This window comes from Micropterus salmoides, unplaced genomic scaffold (assembly GCF_014851395.1).
Source record: "Micropterus salmoides isolate LMB-PRFRI ecotype aquatic unplaced genomic scaffold, ASM1485139v1 Ms_hic_scaffold_4, whole genome shotgun sequence".
NCBI lineage: Eukaryota > Metazoa > Chordata > Actinopteri > Centrarchiformes > Centrarchidae > Micropterus > Micropterus salmoides.
The window spans coordinates 20,814,628-20,837,572 of NW_024043372.1; the positions used below are offsets into that span (position 1 = coordinate 20,814,628).

Below are 22,945 nucleotides of genomic sequence, written 5' to 3' on the forward strand. Positions count from 1 at the left end.
GGGGTTTTGTGTATGTTAAAGTTCAATATGTTTAGGGCATGACCTTCTAAGCTGTTTTTGTTTTTTAGATGTCTACAGTATGTGATGGGATAGAAGATGTTGTCATAGATGGCAGGTGGACTTGTAGCCAAAAGTTTTTTTCCAAGAACGTGGCTCACAGCCGGCAAAATGTAGAAGTGTGGTTAGTCACTGTTTCTGTTGGAAAGAGTTTCTACTTGTGGCAATGAATAAGAAATTCTAAAGTGGTTACCAAGAAGATATAATGAGCCTCTGTCTTCAGTGAGCATGAGTTACACTATACCTGCTGTGTAATCTGTTGTCTTATTAGGACAAAACTCAAATATAGCACCAGGCTTGTGTTGATGCTCAAGCCAAATGCCACATGCTCGAGAGGCTTATTGTGTCTTTGATCTCCATCTGTCAGTTTCTTCATTTGTCTCGCAGAAACAACTGGGCTCGGGATAACAAACCAAGGTGATTGTAACATTCCTGTCTACAAGCTGGCCACAAAGAGCATGGAGATACATGTTCCATGACAGTAGCATCCCTGTTTAACCATGTAAGTACATATATTCATATATTTGAAGATTGTAATTATGATCCAGTTAGTATATTATATTTTTAAAGGTTAAATTCTATAGAAAGGTTTTAGTTATGTTCAAACACTAATTTTCTATGGACTGACTTTAAAACCCTGTTTTGTGGAAGTCCTTCGGATCATTTGTACATTGTACATTTGGTTGTTTTAGAACAGAAGTTAAAATGTTTCATAACTTTCACTAACAATGTTTTTGGTTTGTAAAATAAGGACGTGTATGTCAAGCTCACTATCTGTGCAGCTGTGACCTCAAGGTAAAAAAATCTCAAGAATGTGTTTTGCTTTTTAAGAACTTGTATTGAGCTGTATCAAACTTGCTTTAGTGTCATTTATACCAAATGTACCTTGATATTGTTTTGATATGCTATTGCAGTCTTTCAACGCATGTTCACATTAAACTATACTCAGATACTACTCTAAGAACCAGTGAGTGGAATCGTTGTCAATTTGAAGAATGTCAAAATATTTTGTTTGTGACTAGGTTTAGGGTTTAATGTTAAGTTTCAGTGTTGGGTTTTGACCCTGGCTGCTTGTCCATCTTGTAAAAGAGCTCCCGGGATTATAGTGTGGGATCCGATGGTGAGGAGTTTGTGGGGTGACTGTAGAACTGTCTCCAACAGTCTGTCAGTCATACACAATATTTTGGAGGCTGCTCGTTTCAATTTGGATGATGCAAATTGAGAGGTGGTTCAAAACCTTTGTGCAGTAACTTTTCATATTAAGAAGACCACATTAAGTGTGGTGGACCACACTGAGTATGTGTGTGTGTGTGTGGTTGGGTGGTGGGGGTCACTGGCATCTTATAAACACCAGAGGGAGCCTCAAGTTGCAAAGGTGCAAACATGCTGCTTATGTTACCAGCTTCTTTATCATTATCCTCTGGTCCCTTAACATTACACCACATCACCAACTCATGCTGTGCGACCATTAAATGCAAAAGTATACTATAATCTATAATATAAGTACCCATTTAGAAATAATAATTAACTTATGTAAATATATGTTGTCTTTTCCTGCTCAGGTTCACAGAGGCTTGTTCACATCTATCTCACCATGCATTGGACAGAAGGCAGGGAAACACGCTGGACAGTCCATCATAACCTTTTAACATATGGTATGACACATTTAAAGATTTTTATTTATATTTGTTTAATTGTGACTCATGTTTAGAAGTGCATACATGTCAGCACTGTGCCTGATTTTTGCAATAAGGGCTGTCATAAATTGTGAAGATGGGAGCAACATTTTAAGAGTTGGTTCAGTAGTCAGTAGTTAGAAGCAGTAGTTAGACGCATCTTTTTAATGCTCCCTGGCATAACAGTAGGCCCTTGCCATGTTTGGGGAACCATAGAACAGTCACTGATATACTGTTTCAGAGTCCTTACAAGTCAGAAATCACTGTTTATGTCTGTGCTTCTTGCACGGCAGGAAGCTTCAACTCTACTACTACTGCTACTACTTCTACTCTATACACCCAGAATAGATGCTTGAATTCTCATTAATTAATTCACTCAGGCATCAGTAGCCCGTCTGTCCCAAGGGGGCAATAGTGAACATAGCCGTTATGTTTTTGTGCTCCAGCGATTTAGAAATGCACTTCCTTAATGTTGGGGAACTCACAAGAGATGAAAATATTGGGTTCACTGCGTGTACATTGAAACAGTTATTGCTTGCTTTAATCATTCCTCCTATTAAGAGATGCCTTCCTAATGCACTTTCAGTGTAAGTGACGGGCGACAAGTCCTTCTTTTTGGTAAAAATAGATTACAAAGTGTATCTAAAGATGAACTTGTTTTTCCACAGACACTGTTTTCTGTTTAATATTCATGTTGGCGTGTGACTTTGGTTTAAAAGACATACATGAAAATTGTGAAACTATCCTTTAAAAGAAGAATTGTCACAGTCAAAGAAGCAGACATAATGATTTTTTTTAAACTTTTAGTCACCAGTCAACCTCCAGAATCACAGGATTCTATATTTCCTAATTTGTGACACAGGATTTCTGTTAATATTTTTATCTTAAGCACCAGCTGATAAAACTGAAGATATCAACAAACTTTGCAAAGCTCCTCCAGAGCCACAGAAGACATTGTACAACAGGCTGTGTTTTAACATAAGTGTGAGTGTAAGTAAGAGTGTCCCTTTTAACCATTTCATAATGTAAAATTATTAGTAGCTTGCTAAATGCCATGTGCGTTTTTGCTGGATTTGTACAATTCCAAACCAACTAACTGATGCTATATTATTGCTTATCCACAGAGGAAGTGAAGGAAGAAGAAGAAGAAAGGGGATCTGAGTGAGGTGGCACCTCTGCCAATCCATGTGAACTGACAGAAACATCACAGAAAAGTCTGAGAGATAGCTGAGGGTATAACACTGTTGTATAACAGTTTTCCTGTAATCTCTCTAATAAAGTTGGAATCTCTGTGTCTGTATGTTGTATTTCAAGTTGTATTTTGTATCTAATCTCTATGAAGTCTTTATTGTATATTACAGTATTTATATACTTCATTTTGTCAATGAAACAATAATTCTCTATAAATTATCCAAATTACCTTTATTTGCATTGGTGTGCGCACCTCTCCGAATATATAAGTTAATTGACCGACTGTGAAACTATTCCTGGATGAAAAAAATGTTGGCTTGGCAACACAGTGATATGGGAAAGCTCTTTCATAAATGGGCAAACATGGGAAGTGAAGAGCAGAACTGGATACTCATCTGTACCCCAATGTAGAGAACCACTTACTTGTAGGGGACAGAAATTACTAGTGTAGTACAAATGTGTCATATGTGTGAGATATGAATGAACCTATGAATAAAAGAAATCCACTACTACTTTGCAAACCTTTAAATAAAATTAAAGAATAAACATTAAACATAAACATAAACATTATATTTTAGTAACTAATCAAAGACAACAAACTGAATTGGATTGACATGCCAGTTATTTATTATGGGCATATGAAACATTTTAAGTTAATTAAAATTACAATGTACTCAATCTGGTGGCTGATAATCCCTTATTAACGGACACACAACTGGAAGAGTGTATTCAAGAAAATGACTGAAACACATATGTCATGTAGGAAAGTGCTTTGTTAAAAAATCTCTTTCCGTATTACAACAGAAGTACAGCTAACTTTGGCATTTCACTCAATGAACTCCTTTGACATTTGCGATCAAAATTATGCAACGTTGTTTTGTCAGAAGGTTAAAAGCAATTTTTTACTAATTCAAATAAAATAGTTATTGGTGGTTCAGTCAAAATGAATAAATCATAAACAAAAGGTTACTTTGGCGGAGTGTTTGCGTGAGCACACTTCCCAAATTAATTTATGAACTGTCAATCACTGTCAGCCCAATGCACTTACATCTCATCATGTCTAGAATTAGTTGGATATTAGCAGAAGTTACCTGGCGTTCCTGATTCTCAGGTCAACAAACTGAACAAATCTTCATTTTAAGACATGATACTGATTTCATGAAATGTCATGACATCAGGTTTCTTACCTTCACTTTATCTCCACACCTACCTGAGTGTGCTCTCTCGTCACGAAATCCACAAATGCGCACCATTCAGCAACTTAGCAACTAAAATGAGTAGTTTGGCACTACAGTTTTCTCGATTGCTTAAATAATATAACCAGGCTTTTGAACAAAAATTTCAAAACGATAAGCCATTCATCAAAAAGCACACCAATTTCCCTAAACTTTAAGCACTACTCCCTGTTTTGACACATGATTCAGATTTGTTGAACTTTCACTGCAAAACTCTACACACAAATCCTTTCATTTCTCATTACTACACCATGTGGTCATTTAGAAAGCTCTAACATTCAATCATTTTTGCTCAAGTCAGCAAAGCTTGAGCTCAATTAGCACACAAATGCCCAGAAACACAAGGACTCATAATTGATCACACACCAATCAGAAACCGTCAAAAGATAGATAAAAGGACCAGAGTCAGTTCATTCAGTTTTGGAACAATGGATCCAGAGAGACGTGAAGGAAGTTATGTTCATTATGTAAAAACATTTTTGAGAGCCACAAGCAACATTACATATAACCTGTTTTTGTAGTTTTGCTTTGAATTTATCTCACCAGTGTGTAAGACTATGTTATAGTGTTGTAGTGGAGAGCTTCATTTTGACCTGAACATAGGAAGTTTGGAGAATTGGGTTTGTGTTAGGAGTTTTGACAAAATGAGGCATAATTCCAAGAAATGTGTTTAAGCAAATGAGAAAACTATAAAAAGTGTTCATCCTCTCCCAACTAATGCCAGTTCATGCAATGATTGAAGCTTACAATCTTTGCACAGATGACAGAGACCATACCATAATATTAACAAAATACTGTACTTTGGTAGTTTAACCTCAATCAGAGTTGTAGTAAACAACACAAAACCTCAAAGACCCCTAATTTAATGCATGTATTATACTCCATTTATTTAGCTGATGCCTTGATCTAAAGCAATTTGCAGTAAGTGCATTCTACCATGTGGACACAATCCAAAAATGACAAGAATCATTAAAGCACATCAACTTGCATTAATAAGATATGGATACACACATGTGCACATACTCTCAAACTAATTTAGAGTGTTATCATTAGTCAGCAATGCCACAATGAAGTACATTACATTTCACAGGTGTTAACAACAAACACAGTGAAGGCCCAATTGAAAATAAAGTATTTAAATTTCTCAAACTCTGCTTTCAGTGTTATAAACGCAATTGATCTGTTTTGGCGTCGACTCAAGAAGACAGCAAAGAAAATAATTACTCTTCAATTTTTTGACAGTCTTTTCCTCACACCCCTTCTGCTCTTACTAATTTGAATTTCTCTCTTACAAGAGTAAATGGTAACACACACACACACACACACACGCCCAACACACACACACGCGCACATACTTAAACACCCATGCACACACAAGAACAAAATTTGCAATGTGCTACTTAGCACCTGCACAGAAATGTCTTATTTGTCACACACAAGGGAATATTAGCAGCTTTGGAATGTTTTTGCCACTCTGAAGACTGGACAGTGTTTACCAAAGACCAACAGATGCTCTATTAAGTGGATTTGTTTTCATTAAGGGAAATATTAGCAGTTGATTATTGGTTCTTTAAAAATAATAAATTACTACAGTGGATACAATTGAAGACTTAAAAATGAAGCCTCTTGTAATAGTAAAACACTTATTAACATTATATTGGCTATTTTTTTATCATATGAAATTAGAGCAGCTGCACTGGTCAGATATTGCTTCCAATCTCATATGTGCATGTGAGCTTCTCAGGTTTTTTATTTGTTTGTTATTCGCCTTCTCTCAGAGACCTTTCCCTGTATACAATACAGTGTCTTCATTTGCTAGTGTAGCGCACAGTGATGTTTATCAGTGTTTACCAGAATCCCTACCTTGTCTTCTCCTCTTGTATTACAGCATTACACACATTAACAACCCACTGGCCTTTACAGTACTGGCTTACACAACATAATAAAGACCATCCATTACAACTACATTGGTAAGACTGCAGTGAAAAATATGTTATGAAAAATGAAAAAAAAAGAAAATGTTACGTGATTACATGCTTTCATCTCTGCATGTTTACTTAAGTTATACAGGAATATAAACTATGCACTAAAATTTTGTGCATAGTTTAGTTTAGTGACTAAATGATGGATGGATATTAATCGCAATTGTGAAACCACAAGATGTTCTCATTCAATGTCTATTTTTCAAGATTATATTTTTTTTACTGAATTGTGCATTAGCTCATCTGATCATTGTTATTAGTGTCACCATTGGCAACCAACACACTACAATTGACAACTACAATTAAGTATGATACATTGCTTTTTCATTTCCTAAACTATATTAACTATATGACCATGGAGCACACAGTTACACATACCTCATTTGGGTGGCACACCTTTCCAAATACTTGCAGCACAAGCATTTGTAGCATCAGAGGCCCCCACAGGAACCAAACAATAAGTAATGCTAGCACCATGCGCCCACCGAACTTATGAAACTACAAAGGAACAGAAACAAACTTCTACAGATGTCTACTTACCACCATACAGAACTAAACTGAACTTGATGAGTTTATGGTCTAGTAACAATATTGATACTCTGAACCAAGAATAAGGAGCTACTCAGCCTGGAATTTGTTTCTGAGGTGCTTAGTAACAGGATGCTGAAATACATCTGACATGTAATTAACAAAAGCGTTCAATGCATTTGTCAACAATTGCAAAAGTATGAGCTTGGGTATTTGTGAACTGAAGGCTATATTTGCTTTAAGTCCTAATACGACTGTAAAGAAAGGCCAGACATATTGAATATCACCTTTTATTGCAACTTAATCACACCACAAGAGAATACTTTCACAGCGTCCTAGGCGTCATCTTTCTTTGGAGAGAAAGCACAACAGCATAATGGACCATAATGGGATCTTAAATTAGCTTCAGCCAAACTCTTGGCCCTATTCTCAAGAGATGTTTGAAACAATGTCACTGCCAAAGGTTTGTTTAATGTCACAACAAACTTAAATGTGTGCATACAGTTTGAGACCATAGTCCTGTAAAAAAGACTTTCTATCCGACATTCACAAATATTCATGATTCAGATTTTGTGTAGTATCTTAATTCCTTATTTTTGCATATGTAAGAAAAGTCCTTTAGTAAGAAATACAGCATGTTTCAATTCTTTCTTTGAACAAATTAAGACATTATGAGATGTGAAAATGATAGTCTTAACCAGCTGGGTGAATACTGGACAGGAATCTGCGATTTTGATCTGGGGTTTCATTTAAAGCTTGTTTTGTATTCTACAGGATAAGGTGACACTAGTTGTGATGATAAGGTTAAGAAGCCAACTGATGTCATTCTTCGAAGACAGTCTCAGTGACCTTAACAAGAGGGCTGCCCCTGTGTGGTGTCCAGAGATTTCAGTATAAAAGAAACACTCCCAGACTCGTCAAAAGTTTTGAACCGACAGGCTGCCATCGCAGGTGAGTCTTCTAACACACTTTTTACAGTAGTAAATGCTTTTTTAATGAATTAATTGTTGTTTTGCGAGATTGCAAAAGTTTGATGAAAAAGTGAAGCTTTTGCATGTTTTTTCTTTTTCTAATGACTCACTTTTTTCAGTTCCCACAAAACAACTGCATCACTTGGCAGCAAAAAGGTAAATGACATCCATGCAACTAGTGACTTGACAGAAAAAAAGATACTAATTATAATTTTTTTTGAATATAATCTTAAAATATCTTTTTTAAAGACACAATTTCATCATTTCATTTATACTTAATTTATTTTTACAGAGGAGCCATGAGTACAGACGCAGAAATGGAGTGTTTTGGCCCAGCGGCCATTTACCTCAGGAAATCTGAAAGGGAGAGAATAGAGGCTCAAAACACTCCCTTTGATGCCAAAACAGCTTATTTTGTGGTGGAGCCCACTCAGATGTATGTGAAGGGAAAACTAGTGAAGAAGGAGGGTGGCAAAGCCACAGTTGAAATTAAGGGAGGGAAGGTATGTAGACACTTATTTTCACATAATACAAACACACAGATAAATGTAATGACTACATATCCTCACACTTTATTTCATAATGCTGCTGCACATTCTTAGAACTAATTCTCCACTGTTTTCGTACAGACCCTCACTGTAAAAGAAGACGACATCTTCCCCATGAACCCTCCAAAGTACGATAAGATTGAGGACATGGCCATGATGACCCACCTCAGTGAACCTTCTGTGCTGTATAACCTCAAAGAGCGCTATGCAGCATGGATGATCTACGTAAGACCAGTTTAAACATTAAATAAAACTCACATATTGCAAGTATGACAGTCACATCTAATATATATGTTCTCTTCTTAAAACAGACCTACTCAGGGCTGTTCTGTGTCACTGTGAACCCCTACAAGTGGCTCCCAGTGTATGACACCGCAGTTGTCACAGGATATAGAGGCAAAAAGAGGATTGAGGCTCCACCCCACATCTTCTCCATCTCTGACAATGCCTATCAGTTCATGCTCCAAGGTATCAATCAGTTTGTAAGCTATAAATCTGTCCTGAATTTAAGAGGAGCGAGCCTTTTAAAATTATCCATGGTTTTAATATCTTCCACAACACTGGTAAATATGCACTTTATCGTGCCATGCTGGTGAGTGCTGTAATAAATAAATATAATAATACTATTTAAGATCAATTAATGCAATAATACAATGCGTGTACTCAATTGTCATTCTCTCAACAGATCGTGAGAATCAGTCAATCCTGATTACGTAAGTCAATGCTAAAGGGAGCTAATGTGGATTGATATAACTGATTATTTCTGTACTGTATTATGTCTGACTTACACCAACACACGTGACATATAATTTTCTGCATTCTAGTGGAGAATCTGGTGCAGGAAAGACTGTCAACACCAAACGTGTCATCCAGTACTTTGCGACAATCGCAGTGTCTGGAGGAAAGAAATCAGAACAGGTTTCTAGCAAGATGCAGGTAAGAGAAGTTGAACAATATTAATATGAAACGTAAAGTGAAAAGAAAGAGTGAAAGAGTACTGTCACATTGACAAAATTAATGTTTTTCAAGGGGTCTGAGTCAGTTCCTAGAAAAATCTGCTAAATAATGTCTAAATATATAATATATCTATGTGTATATGTAAATACAAACACATCATGTAACATTGTTTTAAGGGGTCGCTGGAAGATCAAATCATTGCAGCCAATCCCCTGCTGGAGGCTTACGGCAATGCCAAAACTGTGAGGAATGACAACTCATCTCGCTTTGTAAGCTTTGGTTTACAAAATCCTGTTGCTTTAAAATAGTGTCTGTTTTTAAGATGGTATTCTAGTCTTCTAGCTCTCGTTTTGTTTGTCTTTACACTATAGTGTATATAGGAATGTAATATCACATTTTTGATGTATGCTGGTTTTTTGCTATAGTACTAATTATTAATTAATCATTTAACTGTTTCTGCTGCATTCTCTGTGTAGTGCAAGTTGAAAGACCTGCAGTAGGATTCAAATAACATTTACTACCAAGTATAAGGCATGTGAAACTAGAAGAATGATGCCCACACTGATAACTGCATTCTTCTGTAGGGTAAATTCATCAGAATCCATTTTGGATCAACGGGAAAGTTGGCTTCAGCTGATATTGAAACATGTAAGTGTCCAGCCTATCATTATCTAGTAGGTTTGATTAAAAGACAAACTGTAAACAAGCTCATTGCCTTGTTTTATAGATCTGCTGGAGAAGTCTCGAGTGACGTTCCAGCTGTCTGCTGAGAGGAGCTACCACATCTTCTATCAGCTCGCAACAGGCCACAAACCTGAGCTGATAGGTGAGGGAACCAATTTAGCCATACATCATTTTATAGCATAAAGACATGCTTCATCTGAGTCTGTGTAATGAAATACAATTAATATATTTCAGATGGCCTCCTCATCACCACCAACCCATATGACTTTCCCATGATTAGTCACGGTGAAATCACTGTCAAGAGTATCGATGACGTTGAAGAATTCATTGCCACCGATGTAAGCACACGCTGCAAAATCCTAAACAACTTTGAGTTGATTGAATATGGTACATATTGTAAAGGTTCCTCAGATGGCATCATCTTACTTTGTTTTGTTGGAGAAACTGATAACACAATAAACCTCTGTGATGAGAATCCTTTACTGAAAGACAAAAATTTTGTAAACAACAGAAGAGCAACATGTTACAATAAATCTGTGGTGTTGATGATTCATTCTGCAGACTGCCATTGACATCCTCGGATTCACTGCAGAAGAAAAGATGAGCATTTACAAGCTGACTGGAGCTGTGATGCATCATGGAAACATGAAGTTCAAGCAGAAACAGCGGGAAGAGCAGGCTGAGCCGGATGGCACTGAGGGTAAATGCTAGAGTAACATTTCTTTATTGTGCAACATATTCATCATCACTAACATCACTAAGGAGTCCAGATACGTGGAGGGAGCTCAGAGTAGACCTGCTGGCCCTTTACACTGAAAAGGAGCCAGTTTGGGGATCTGATAAAGATGCCTCCCAGATGCTTTCCAAGGAATGTATCCTTGGCACATTCAACTGGGACGAGACCCTGGGGCCGACCCAGAAAATGCTGGATCCCATCTGGCTTGGGAGTGCCTCAGGATTTCCCAGGAGGAGCTGGAGGATTTGGCTATGGAAAACTACTCTGCCGAGTCTGCTATCCCAGTGACCTGCATCCAAATAAGCAGCACATGATGAGGGAAAAATACAGTAGATTTACATGCCATCAACAATCACTAACGTAACTTATTAGAATCATTTAGTGATGTGGGTAATCTTTGTGGTTTCTGTTCTGATTTTCAGAGGCTGATAAAATCGCCTACCTAATGGGCCTGAACTCTGCTGATATGCTCAAGGCATTATGTTACCCAAGAGTCAAGGTTGGCAACGAAATGGTGGTCAAAGGTCAAACTGTGCCACAGGTAATTAACATAAAAATATTAGTTTATGAAAATGTCCGTTTATATGAAAAATACTAATTGTTCAGGATAACCGGAACTCCAACTCTTTCAATCTTTAGGTGCATAATTCCGTCATGGCTCTCTCCAAGTCTGTCTATGAGAAAATGTTCTTGTGGATGGTCGTCAGAATCAATGAGATGCTGGATACCAAGCAGCCCAGAAACTTTTTCATCGGTGTCTTAGACATTGCAGGGTTTGAAATCTTTGATGTACGTAAACAGCACATTGCACTTGTTAAGTTTTACAGAGTAGACCAGCACACTAAAAGTTTGACACTGTCTTTTTTTGTTATCTCAAGTACAACAGCTTGGAGCAGCTGTGCATCAACTTCACTAATGAAAAACTGCAACAGTTTTTCAACCACCACATGTTTGTCCTGGAGCAAGAAGAGTACAAGAAAGAGGGAATTGAATGGGAGTTCATTGACTTTGGCATGGACTTGGCTGCCTGTATTGAGCTTATAGAGAAGGTACTACAGGAGAAACAATGATGAAACAAGTACCATAGTGTGACAGTACAGGATTTTTATTTTGTGTTATTTGTTTTATTGTTAACAGCCAATGGGCATCTTCTCCATCCTTGAAGAGGAGTGCATGTTCCCCAAGGCTACAGACGTCACCTTCAAGAACAAACTGTATGACCAGCATCTTGGTAAAAGTGCCCCCTTCCAGAAACCCAAACCTGCCAAAGGCAAAGCTGAGGCCCATTTCGCCCTGGTGCACTATGCTGGCACTGTTGATTACAATGTCGTTGGATGGCTGGATAAGAACAAAGACCCCCTGAATGACTCAGTGGTTCAGCTCTACCAGAAGTCTTCAGTCAAACTGTTGGCTCACCTCTATGCATCACATGCCTCAACAGAAGGTAGGTATCATATGATGGTTTCAGCCACATCATCAGTTTTTATTTCCTAGTTTAGATTTTTTTAAGGGAGGATAAGGGATGCTGAGGGGGTTTATACAAAGACACCCCAAACAATTTAGGATGAAACTATAAAAAGTACATTCAGCAACATCAAAACCATCATACATGGAAGTGATTTCTACCAAATTGCAAAATGAAGATATCATTTTAAATGCTTTTTTCAGATGGCAAAGGTGGAAAGAAGGCTGGCAAGAAGAAGGGTGGCTCCTTCCAGACAGTATCGGCTCTCTTCAGGGTAATTCTTATTTTCACTTTTAAATACTCACATGAATGACTTTGTGTCCACCATACAGGGGATTGTTTATTATAGGAGATCCTAACACAAAGCTTTACACAAGAAGCATGCATGTAGTTTATCAGTGAAAAAGTTCTTCTTGTGGCAGGCCCAGGTTTGTTACCTGAATGCACATTGCTCCAGATCAAGGTGGTTTCTTGATTAGGAAGACCTTCAACTTTGGTGGTTCGGGTTCAGTCTCCTGGTAAAGCAAACTGTGGGTGAAGCAAGCAAAATGACCCATTTCTTGCTCAGATTATTGGTAAAACAATCATTACTGAAAGACTTCTTTTTTATTTTTTTGCTTTGAAATATATGCTTTTGCCAGCATTTGTATACTTTGTGCTGTGCTGTTGGGGTATATTATCTAAACGTTCTGAAATATGTAGGGTAATGTAGTCATGTCAGTGTCAAAATTTGCGGGAAAATATAAATGATAAAAGTTTTGTCCATCAACAGGAAAACCTGGGCAAGCTGATGACCAACCTGAGGAGCACTCACCCACACTTTGTGCGCTGTCTGATTCCCAATGAATCGAAAACACCAGGTAGGTCGCAAAACAGTTTTGTCTGTGGCTGACAGAAGTCTCTATTGCTCAGAACAATTTAGATTTATGTCATTGTTTTTTATTTAATCACTTCATAAATCCTAAACTCACTCGCATTTATCTACTTTCTGTCCCATAGTTAGCAATGGGACATAGCTATTTCAAAGCAGCGCAATGTCTGCAAATGACACACCTCTACAGCAAGCAAGTGCTTCATGTCTATCATACTGTGTTTTCCTTGTTATTGTTTAAGGTCTCATGGAGAACTTCCTGGTCATCCACCAGCTGAGGTGTAACGGTGTGCTGGAAGGTATCAGAATCTGCAGGAAAGGTTTCCCCAGCAGAATCCTTTATGGTGACTTCAAGCAGAGGTACAGTAGCTATTTCGTATCTCTTAGTCCACATATGTTGATTCTGTTCTGTCGATCTGATTGAAATAAATAATTTCAGATACAAAGTATTGAATGCTAGTGTCATCCCTGAGGGACAGTTTATTGACAACAAGAAGGCCTCAGAGAAACTACTGGAATCAATAAGCGTGGACAAATCACAGTACAGATTTGGCCATACAAAGGTAAATGAACAAATGTAATTACAATCATCTATGAAGCTTGAAACTAAAAACATTTTTGGTTGAGCCAATGTTATTACATCTATCATCAGGTATTCTTCAAGGCTGGCCTTCTGGGTATGCTTGAGGAGATGAGGGATGAGAAACTGGTTGAGCTGGTCACAATGACTCAGGCTCTCTGCAGAGGTTACCTGATGAGACGAGAATTTGTCAAAATGATGCAGAGAAGGTGGGCTTAATATTTTGCAAGGTACAAATGACACTTAAAGCCCAAAGCATTGAAACACACACACACACACACACACACACACACACACACACACACACACACACACACTAAATATCTAAATACATATAAAGAATAAATGTAAATGAGGAGATATAGTGTCTGCTTCTCTAGCTTTGCAGACAATAGATTATATAAATGTTGGTCTTATTTCTTATTATTAAGAAAGGGGAGCGTGTCAGTGTGTGCGTGGCCTACCAGGGACAAGGAGCAGTTGCTGGATAACAGATTGTTGGATTCTGAACCTTGAGTTAACCTCACAGTTGTGTGTAAAGCTGTGTAATATCAGGAACTTCACAAAAAATACTGTCATCTTTATTAATGTGTTGTAGGCTGACAGTGTTTTCCATGGTAGTCATGTTTCAGGCTCTAGCAATATATACTTTTGAGAACAGTAGGTTGAGACTACATAACTACTGTAAATCTCTACTTAACTGGAGTTCTTGATCACATAAACCCAGGCTCTCTTTCATACTTTGGAAATATTTCTGTAAAGAGTTGTTATGCTGTTAAGATTTAATTTCTACACACAAAAAGGGATGTAAGGGAGGCAACAATAGTATCACCTAACTGTCCCATTTTTTTAAATAATGGTGTGTGTTTTCTACAAAAATTTCTGACTTGTTTCTTTGGGTCACCAGGGAGTCAATATATTCTATTCAGTACAACATTCGCTCATTCATGAATGTTAAAACCTGGCCATGGATGAAGCTGTACTTCAAGATTAAGCCTCTTCTGAAGAGTGCAGAGACTGAAAAAGAGATGGCCCAAATGAAAGAGGACTTTGAAAAGACCAAAGAGGAGCTAGCAAAGGCTCTGGCCAAGAAGAAAGAATTGGAGGAGAAGATGGTTTCTCTGCTGCAGGAGAAGAATGACTTGCAGCTACAAATTCAGTCTGTACGTTAAATAAAATGAGAAAGTAATCTGCTACTTTAATGATCCTGGTTTTTACAAGTAACTAAATATTATTTCCATTGTATGTCATTGCAAATGTAGGAAGTTGAAAACCTCAGTGATGCAGAAGAAAGGTGTGAGGGGCTCATTAAAGCAAAAATCCAGCTTGAGGCCAAACTCAAAGAGACGGCTGAGAGACTGGAGGATGAGGAAGAGGTCAATGGTGAGCTGACTGCAAAGAAGAGGAAGCTGGAGGACGAGTGCTCTGAGCTGAAGAAAGACATTGATGACTTGGAGCTAACCCTGGCCAAAGTGGAAAAGGAGAAACATGCCACTGAGAACAAGGTTGGTATTTCTTCCATAAGGCCTTAAAGTCTGCTCTTGCTGAATATTAAAAGTTATTCTCACAATATTGCACATACAGGTTAAAAACCTGGTTGAGGAAATGACATCTCAAGATGAGACCATTGTCAAGTTGACTAAAGAGAAGAAAGCCCTCCAAGAGGCCCATCAGCAGACCCTTGATGATCTGCAGGCAGAGGAAAAGACAAAGTCAACACTCTGACGAAAGCCAAGACCAAGCTGGAGCAGCAAGTGGACGATGTGAGAGGCTGTGTATTTGTTTGAAACAGCTAACGTTTTTCTGTATTTCCACTGGTACTCATTACACTATATGTGAATGCACTAGATTGAAGGCTCCTTGGAGCAAGAGAGGAAGATTCGTATGGACCTTGAGAGATCAAAAAGAAAGATGGAAGGAGACCTGAAACTGGCCCATGAATCCATCATGGATTTAGAGAATGACAAGCAGCAGTCTGATGAGAAAATAAAGAAGTGTGTAAGAATGATAACTTAATACTTAATTTATGACCTCCACAATTTCTAAAATGACAAAGTACATTTTTCATTTTATTTGCCCAACAAAGGAGGGACTTTGAGATGAGCCAGCTTTTCAGCAAGATAGAAGATGAACAGGCACTTGGTCTTCAACTTCAGAAGAAGATCAAGGAACTGCAGGTAATGTCTAAATATGTGTTTGGGCTTTGTGGAGGGGAATTGCTTTGAATGTTTGTGATTGTGTGTCAAAGATGCATGTTTACAGATGGATGGACGAAATGAAATTCAGGAGCTATTTAACACTCACTAAAATTATACCCATTTAGGTTGACCTTTTTGGTTCACTTACATCTTTATAATTAAGGCATTTGAAAAACCATAACACTTCTTCTTCAAACATATCATAATCATGCTAATAAGCTAATCGGTATTGGCTCCTGTTTAACTGCTATTTCAGGGGCCTTTCTACTCTGACAAAGAATTCAACTCTAAGAAAAAAGTGGTTTAAATCCATTTTGAAATGTCCTTTAAGTTGTATAATCATGACTTACAAGCCAATTCAAACCTACTATAACTAAACAACTGACCTGAGATAAATAAGTTTTTGCATCACAGGCCCGTATTGAGGAACTGGAGGAAGAGATTGAGGCTGAGCGTGCTGCTCGGGCCATGGTGGAGAAGCAGAGGTCTGATCTCTCCAGGGAACTTGAGGAGATCAGTGAGAGGCTCGAAGAAGCTGGTGGAGCAACATCTGTTCAGATTGAGATGAACAAGAAGCGCGAGGCTGAGTTTCAGAAGCTGCGTCGGGATCTGGAAGAGTCCACCCTGCAGCACGAGGCCACCGCTGCAGCTCTCCGCAAGAAGCAGGCTGACAGCGTGGCAGAGCTGGGAGAACAGATTGATAACCTCCAGAGAGTCAAACAGAAGCTGGAGAAAGAGAAAATGGAATATAAGATGGAGATCGATGACCTCACAAGCAATATGGAGGCTATTGCTAAATCAAAAGTACAATTTACAAATGTTTCTTTTATTTATAGAACCATAATTACCTCAATTCATGTTTTATTAACTACAGAAGCCTTATGACTACAGTGGACTTTACATCGTGTTGATTTGTGTCCGTAGGGAAGCCTGGAGAAAATGTGCCGTTCTCTTGAGGATCAGCTATTGTGAATTAAAGACCAAGAATGAAGAACATGTGCGTCAGTTAAATGAAATAAATGTTCAAAGATCAAGACTGGTGACTGAAAATGGTGAGCATAACATTTGGGATGAGCGTTAAAACAATCTGAACCTGCAATGTTTCAGAAAACAGTGCAAAGTGTAGCACAGATCACTAACCAATGATAATACATTTTTCTCAGGGGAATTTGGGCGTCAGTTGGAGGAAAAGGAATCCCTTGTTTCACAGCTTACAAGGGGAAAGCAGGCTTTTATTCACCAAATTGAGGAGCTCAAGAGGCACCTTGAGGAAGAAGTTAAGGTACTGCAGTATACTTTATTTAACATAGCAACAGATGATCTAATGTATTTTTTAATAATAAGAAATTTGATTTGCCACATTATGTATTACGTCATTATTAGGCCAAGAACGCCCTGGCTCATGCTGTTCAATCAGCTCGTCATGACTGTGACCTTCTCAGAGAGCAGTATGAGGAGGAGCAGGAGGCCAAGTCTGAGCTGCAGCGGGCCCTGTCCAAGGCCAACAGCGAGGTGGCTCAGTGGAGAGCCAAATACGAGACTGATGCCATTCAGCGCACTGAGGAGCTGGAGGAAGCCAAGTAAGTCATTACAATATTAACTTTGTCTACCCGCTACTAAAGAGTGTAAGTTTATAATACACTGAAAGTTTTTACATCACATTTTCCTAACAGGAAAAAGCTTGCCCAGCGTCTTCAGGATGCAGAGGAATCCATCGAGGCTGTGAATGCAAAATGTGCCTCTCTGGAAAAGACAAAACAGAGACTCCTGGGTGAAGTGGAAGACATGATGATCGATGTTGAAAGAGCTAATGCTCTTGCTGCTAACCTCGACAAGAAGCAAAGGAACTTTGATAAGGTTTGATATTTTTGTAATATACTGTTACTGCTGGTTAACGAGAGGCGACAGAAAATACTAATTTGTTTCTCACATGCTCAGGTTCTTGCAGAGTGGAAGCAGAAGCATGAGGAATGCCAGGCAGAGCTGGAGGGATCTCTTAAAGAAGCTCGTTCTCTCAGCACTGAGATGTTCAAGCTGAAAAATTCATATGAGGAAGCTCTGGACCAGCTGGAGACCCTGAAGAGGGAGAACAAGAACCTGCAACGTAAGACAATAAATCCTGTGTATAATTGTGGACACTACATTCTTTTTCCAAATATGTGACACATTCCAGATTGAGGAAAAACAATAACTTACAGAGTATGGGAAATTCATGTCTAATTGTTTATTTTTTTTAAACATGAGTGGCAGACCTAAACTTATTAGTGAAAATGAGATAGAGAATTTTATTTTATAATTTTATAAAGTTACTAAACTTTGTTAACACAAAATATTAATGTGTTAATGTGATTTAATTTTTTTTCTCAACAGAGGAAATCACTGATTTGACTGAACATATTGGTGAATCAGTAAAGACAATTCACGAACTGGAAAAGTGTAAGAAGACAGTAGAGAATGAGAAAGCAGAAATCCAGACTGCCCTAGAGGAGGCGGAGGTATTTAAAATGACTTATTTGCTAAGAACAATTCCAACGAGGAACTCTTGATCTTAATCCAAAAACTGCAGCCGTCAGTATACTTCTTACATTTTCATTTTGTAGGCTACACTGGAGCATGAGGAATCAAAGATCCTCCGTGTCCAGCTGGAGCTGACCCAGGTCAAAAATGAAATTGACAGAAAAATTGCAGAGAAGGACGAGGAGATTGACCAGATCAAAAGGAACAGCCAGAGAGTGATTGAGACCATGCAGAGCACTTTGGATGCTGAGATCAGGAGTAGGAACGATGCCCTGAGAGTCAAGAAGAAGATGGAGGGAGACCTCAATGAGATGGAGATTCAGCTGAGCCATGCCAACCGCCAGGCAGCTGAAGCCCAGAAACAGCTGAGGAACATGCAGGGACAGCTTAAGGTCGGGTATAGAAATACATAAATATATACAAAAAAACATATACATGGCTCAAACATTCCAAATGGAATTTGTATTTTCTTGAATTCAGGATGCCCAGCTGCACCTTGATGAAGCCATTAGAGGTCAGGAAGACATGAGGGAGCAGGTTGCTATAGTGGAGCGCAGGAACAACCTGATACTGGCTGAGATCGAGGAGCTGAGAGTCGCACTGGAGCAGACAGAGAGAGGTCGTAAAGTGGCTGAACAGGAGCTGGTTGATGCCAGCGAGCGTGTGGGGCTGCTGCACTCTCAGGTATCAGCTCAAAGGCTGACAAACAAGAATATAAACTTTGTTCTTCTGTAATTCAACACATGCAAATTCATTTTTTCTTTTTTAAAAACAGAATACCAGCCTCATCAACACCAAGAAGAAGTTGGAAGCTGACCTTGTCCAGATCCAAGGTGAAGTGGAAGATTCTGTCCAGGAAGCAAGAAACGCTGAAGAAAAGGCCAAGAAGGCCATCACTGATGTGAGCTGTTATGTATTTTAGCAAGCGCTTACCGCTTCATTTAAACATAGGTCCAAGATCAGAGCTCAGACTTAGTATAATATACAACTTGTCTAATAATAATAATATTAATAATCATAATAATAAAATAGAAAAGCAATCTCAGACAGCAAAACAGTTATGGATTTATTTAAACAATACTGGAAACTATAGCTATACGTATTCTAGCAATGGTCAATGCAGCTTGATTATTTATTCTATTACAGCTTTCTCAAGAAAGTGATACATACAGCCATAATGACATTTTAGTGGAATTGTTTTAGGTTTATTTATTTATATGTTTCAGAAACACAGGTAGATAAAAAGTACATTTTTGTTAATAACTTTTAAACTTGTTTCTTCTGTTAATCTTTGAAAGTCAGTTAACTTAAAAAGTGATATCAGGGAAACGTAACCCAAATCTGTGTGGGGCAAAAAAAATATGACATTGACTTTATGGACATTATAATTTAAAGTACAATTGTTTTGTTTTATATTTACAGCTGAATACTATTGTGTAATAATCTACCCCTTTCCCCTTGATTATTCTACTTGTTGGCCCTTTTTACAATTGCTCCATGTTCAGGCTGCCATGATGGCAGAAGAGCTGAAGAAGGAGCAGGACACCAGTTCTCATTTGGAGAGGATGAAGAAGAACCTGGAGGTGACAGTGAAGGACCTGCAGCATCGCCTTGATGAAGCTGAGAATCTGGCCATGAAGGGCGGCAAGAAGCAGCTCCAGAAACTGGAGGCTAGGGTACATTCACTACAGAGAAAAATAATTTCAGTTTTGGCGCTGTGTTCTAAAAATATGGATTTGAAATGAATCTGTAATGAACCATGTAGAGATTGTCGCTCTTTTTATATACTGGATATCTGAAAGGCTGCAAGTTGTACACTCTTCACCCGGTATGAGTGTGATAACCCTCAAGCAACGTTAAAACTGAATGTCAATACTCACTCACTTTAATTCACTGAAGTTTTTTTTTACTTGCTTTTTAGGCAACCTGTTCATCATATTTGAATATATTACTTATCTGTTAAAATACATTCAGTAAAAATAAAATTAAATCTGCACTTCTTATTGTCAAGATCCGAGAGCTTGAGTCTGAAGTCGAGGCTGAGCAGAGACGTGGAGCTGAAGCTGTGAAAGGCGTCCGTAAATATGAACGTAGAGTGAAGGAACTGACTTACCAGGTACAGAGAACCAACACATAAATCATACATTATACACCATCAAGCAGTGAAGCAACTGCTAATTGTCATATAATATTTTTCTGAAGCAATTCTTTAATGTCTGCTGCTGAAGACAAACTGGAAATACTGTAGAATATATTTCAGACCCCTAGAGGGCATGAATCACCATCGTCTGTATGAAGCTCCAACAGTGCTTGACATGCTGAAGTGGCATAGCTGGCTAAAAATAAACATGCAGCAATACAGACATGCTGTTAAGTGATTATTTCAGTATGACCACTGTCACACATTTATAGATCTGTTTAACAGGTTTTCACTATGAAAATTGCAAAGTTAAAGTAACTTTGACATGTAAATGTTCTGTATTTGTATAGCGCCTCTCTGGCCTTCCAACATTCAAAGCGCTTATACACTACATCGCTTTTACCCATTCACACGCCAAAGGAACAGCCATCATAGGGGTAATTTGGGGTTCAGTATCTTGCCCAAGGACACTTTGACATGCAACCTTGACCTCTGCTCTACCTGCTGAGCCACAGCCACCCTATACTCATGCACACTCAGTTCTCACAGGCAGCTTGATGGCAGTGTTTTTACAGCACTAAATTATCTACCAAAAACAAGTGGTAAAGATAAAAATATGTGATTTTCTCTGCTGTTGTGCGTTTATTCAGATCTTCAGTATGTGTAGCCTATTTGGTCGTCCTTGCTCCTATCATTCTCTCTGAAGTGGCTTCACTTCAGAAGATGTTTGAACGAATGTGCTTTGTGCTCTCAAGTGGTTTGGAAGATATTCCTAAAACACGATGGGAGGATGGTATTTGCTTTAGTGTTCGTCTCAAACCCGCTATACTGTATGCCGCCTGTAGACCGAGGAGGACAAGAAGAATATTGCCCGACTTCAGGATCTGGTGGACAAGCTGCAGCTGAAAGTGAAATCCTACAAGAGGCAGTCTGAGGAAGCTGTGAGTGTGAAATACTCGAGCCACAAAATTATGCACTACACCAGTAGCACCTTTTCTAACACCTCAGGACTGACAGGATTTAATGACTGTGTGTATTATTTCATATAAGTGGTAAGATTGTTCAAGACATCACTGCTTTAACTTTGTGCTTCCCAGGAGGAGCAGGCCAACACTCACCTGTCCAGGTACAGAAAGGTGCAGCATGAGATGGAGGAAGCTCACGAGCGTGCTGATATCGCAGAGTCTCAGGTCAACAAGCTGAGGGCCAAAAGCCGTGAAATCGGCAGGGTATATATATATTTCTAATTTGTTTTTATTTAGTAGCATTTACACTTTCTAATATTTATATTTTTATATTATTTTATATTTAAGTATTCTTATAATCTTGACAGGACATCTTGAGCTTCTTAAGCCACTAACTTGTGTCTCTTTTGTATTGATTTAAAGGGAAAGGACGCTAAAGAATGAGCAGCAGTCATGACAAGACACAATGCAAGAAATCATACAATATGACATTTTTGTGTTATGTGTCAAGTGTGTAACAAGAAATAAATCTGGAAGCAAATGAATTACTTTTTTGCCTTTGAGCTGTTTGTTTCACTTAATTCTTAATTCAAATGATATACTGTATATAATATACAACATTCAAATATAAGATATACTCTTAAATAAGTGACGATATTTTTACACAAATCAGACAGTGTCTCAATGATTTATTGGAAAAATATATTGCAGTGCAATCGCAAAAACAAATTTCGCTCCATTAATTCACCAAATACATGCAGTGATTCCTTTTTTATTGCCACTTAGTGCACCTTCACAAAACCAAAATAAAATGACACATTACATGAATTAGTACACTACTCTCTACTAAAACTACAATTGAAGACAATTATTGACACTTTTAAAAACACTTACAGTGTCAGAAATCAGACATCATCAAAAATTTTCTAGGACACATAAACCTGATTGCTAATATTAACACTGGAAATACACTGAGTGTGTTTAAATTTGAGACATGTAGCTTCATCATTCAAAATAACCTGGTTGTCAACTGTTACCAGTTATCACGTAAAGTTCTTTAGGTTACGATAACTGCAAATCTTCGCCTTGGGGTGATAATGTTACAGACATTCTTGTAACCTTACAGCTTTTTTATGTGCTTCAAAACACATGTTGCACCACGTCAAGTGGTGGTTCTGTGATGGAAATAGACCTATTAGTAAACCACAACACACAGCTCTTACGTAAGCAGTGATGGTCTCTGCTGAGGTGACTATACTTTAGGTTAACATTCATCATGAATCAATTTATTCGCGATTAATCCTTTCAAAATATAGATGCTAGCCAATTTGAAGAAGCATTTTACTTTTCACAGAATTGCCAATAATGAAATTACAACTGTTACGTCCCAAAGTCTAGGGGTATCTTGCTTGACTTAAAAGCTAAGTGTACTTCATAAGCCAAATTCTGTACGGGCAGGTTGAAGTAATCATCTAGTATAAGTCATTTTAAGAAGATAAAGTAAAAAAAAAAAAAACGATAAGTAATAAAAATTGACAGAGGGAATCAGGTGTTTCACTCTTTGGCCTTATATTAAACTTAGTCATACATATGTTGCACATCTCAAATCCTGTTTGAGGGTTCCACTTTAAATATGTTTATGGG

General features: G+C 38.1%; 1 pseudogene; it reads left to right on the forward strand.

The window, feature by feature from the left end:
- The first annotated feature begins 435 nt into the window (after nucleotides 1-435).
- LOC119886126 lies at nucleotides 436-21,845 on the forward strand (annotated as a pseudogene).
- The last annotated feature ends 1,100 nt before the right edge of the window (nucleotides 21,846-22,945 follow it).